The following is a 3,406-nucleotide window of genomic DNA, read 5'->3' as shown; positions in this document are numbered from 1 at the left end:
TTATAAGAAACCTATGATGTAAATGCTTCAGCTAGATTCTGTGCTTCCTGCCCTTCATTTTCTATTTCAACCTGTAATGCAGACAAGTCGGATGAAGACTCACTTTCATCTGAGAGTGCAATGAGAGTACCATTAGAGATATAAGATGAGAGAGTCAGCTTGACAATGCTTAAGCTGTCATTGTGTTATGAAGTTTCATGACCAATAGGGCATAGAATGTAGGGATCCTTTTTAAGTGTATATTTCTTGAAATATGAACTTGATGAATTTTTAATATCTCTATGTACACAGAAATCAAACAAACAGAAACCTAAAAAGTCTCGCAAAAATAACTCAAAGTGACCTTGAAAATTGTTACACTTCTGTCTTTATATTACTTATCTCTTGTCCCAGTACAGAGGTCCCAGTGTACACATATCACTGCGGTAGCAGAAATTGTAAAAGGTTTCTAATAAAATATTGCTGACGTTAGATCCCTATCATCTTTTTTCTAACAGTTTCTAAACTCTTACTAAAATTTACCATACAAAACTGATTTTGACCTGGTAGTGGTAGTGCATGCCCTTAATGACAGCATTTGGGAGGCAGGGGCAGGAGGATTTCTGAGTTTGAGACCAGCCTGGTGTATGGTGTACAGAGAGAGTTCCAGAACAGCCAGGGCTATACAGAGAATCCCAGTCTTGACAAACAAAACAAAAAGTCCAAAAAAACCCAAAACAACAAAAAGATTGTGGAATGCAATATTAAAGAACTTCTAGAAAACACACATTCAATTTTTAAATCTTTCTTCCCAGGGTGTTTTATTCCCAATTCTAAGAATGGGTGAAGTGCCCACATTTTGATCTTCATTCTTCTTGAGTTTCATGTGTTGTGCAAATTGTATCTTGGGTATTCTAAGTTTCTGCGCTAATATCCACTTATCAGTGAGTATATATCATGTGAGTTCTTTTGTCATTGTGTTACCTCACTCAGGATGATACCCTCCAGATCCATCTATCTGCCTAGGAATTTCACAAATTCATTGTTTTTTTAAAATAATTTTTATTACATATTTTCCTCAATTATATTTCCAATGCTATCCCAAAAGTCCCCCATACCCTCCCCCCTACTTCCCTACCCACCCATTCCCATTTTTTTTAATAGCTTAGTAGTAGTGTAAATGTACCACATTTTCTGTATCCATTCCTCTGTTGAGGGACATCTGGGTTCTTTCCAGCTTCTGGCTATTATAAATAAGGCTGCTATGAACACAGTGGAGCATGTGTTATTACCCATTGGAGCTCAGATGAAAGGATGGACCATCTCGAGACAGCTGCACCCGGGGATCCATCCTACAATCAGCCTCCAAATGCAGACACCATTGCATATGCCAGCAAGATTTTGCTGAACGGACCCTGATATAGCTGTCTCTTGTGAGGCTATGCCGGGGCCTAGCAAACACAGAAGTGGAGGCTCACAGTCAGCTATTGGATGGAACACAGTGCCCCCAATGGAGGAGCTAGAGAAAGTACCCAAGGAGCTAAAGGGGTCTGCAACCCTATAGGTGGAACAACAATATGATCTAACCAGTACCCCCAGAACTAGTGTCTCTAGCTGCCTATGTAGCAGAAGATGGCCTATTCGGCCATCATTGGGAAGAGAGGCCACTTGATCTTGAAAACTTTATATGCCCCAGTAGAGGGGAACAGCAGGTCCAAGAAGTCGGTGTGTGTGGGTAGGGAAGGGGTGAAGGAGGGCATGGAGGACTTTCGGGACTGCATTTGAAATGTAAATGAAGAAAATACCTAATAAAATATTGAAAAAAACCTTTCTTCCTAATGCATACCAAAAGTTACATCTGTTATGTATACTGGGCAGTGATATAATAAGCAACACAGCTTTCTATGATCAGAGCTGTAGAGTCTCTTGTTCTCCAGGGGAAATCCACATTAAATGACCTTCAATGGTTAAGGCCAGGTTTGTATATCTACCAATAGAACCACAGTGATGGTCAACCTAAGTCCTGTCAGAAGGAACTTAGCCATCCTATGTTTCCTGGTGGGGCTCTCTCACACATGACACAGTTTATGGCCTACCTAACACCTCCCTCCAAGTGGATCAGAGGAGAATCCTGGAAAGAACCTGTGAGCTTCTTGTCCAGGTGCTCCTAATTTCTATATCTTTCCAGAACCTTCTCTACCTGTGACCATCCAGCTTGGAAACAGCACAATATCCCCTCACTACTGGAGGATTAGAACCCAAATGAGTCAGACAGAACAGGCCTCCACAGATCTGCCCTTCCACATTATGGGCAGATACAGCCCTTCTCTTGTAAATTTTTAGTTTCATAGAACATCCAAGTATTCATCATCCAATGAGCAGGAATTCTCTGCATTCATAAAATTGAGCAAGTGTCCTAGTGCTAAGATGTAGTATCTGTTGGATTTGTGCCTAAGAATGGATTAGTTGGGTCCTGAGGTAGATAGGTTCACAGACTTCTGAGAAAGCAATAAATAGTACCTCATATGTAAATTTATCTGCCCCCCATTTTAAAAGTACTTGTGTCTAAGATATTACTATTTAATAGTCTTAAAATATTTACCTCTAAAATGCATGTGGTCTTCAACAAATATGTCTTTCGAGTATGCTGAAACTCTTCACATTTGTAAGTGGGGAAACTCTGCTTATTAAGGTTACAGTCCACCAATGTCTAACTAGCCTTTTCTGTCAACACATAATGGAAAATGGCCTTCATTTTTGGGGCTTCTACTTTTCTGACCTTGTCTAGGGAATTTAAAGCCCTTGCAGAGAACTCACCCTGAGGAATGTCACAGTGACTCAACTGGAATATAGGATGAACTAACTTCATCCTGATTAAGAAACCCATACTCCTAGATTCTCAGATTCCTGAAATGCTTGCCCCTGCCAATGAGGCATTTTGGTATTCTCAGCATTCAGCTTTACCCATTCTGGAAGTTCCTATGCCCAGTCCTGCAAATTATATAAGCCTCCAATCACCAAAAAGGTGTTCAGACTCCCTGCCGCTGGTACTGCATTGATCATTCATTGTCCATTTGCACTGGGCTTGTGAACCTCAAGTTTGCTGTGTGCTCCCATTGACCCGATGAACCAATATCACCTTATGATCCTTGAGGGCATGGAGGACATACACTGAAAATTCTATACCTAGGTTATCTTAGCTTGTTACAACTTATTATATACTTAATTCATACCTTGTTTAAAAGGTGTGTGTGTGTGTGTGTGTAAATATGTACAGTTACATTCTTTGTATTTTTTTTTTACCTTGTTCTCATCTCCCACTTTATATCTGGACCACAGTACACATCCCTCCACTTCTCTATATCCCTCCCAAACTAACATCACACCCATATATTCTACCATTTCCCCTGAAAAAAGAGCAGCATAC

This window comes from Mus musculus, chromosome 17, assembly GCF_000001635.26.
Source record: "Mus musculus strain C57BL/6J chromosome 17, GRCm38.p6 C57BL/6J".
NCBI lineage: Eukaryota > Metazoa > Chordata > Mammalia > Rodentia > Muridae > Mus > Mus musculus.
The sequence above is the reverse complement of the archived record's forward strand: the minus strand, read 5'-3'. Positions refer to the sequence as shown.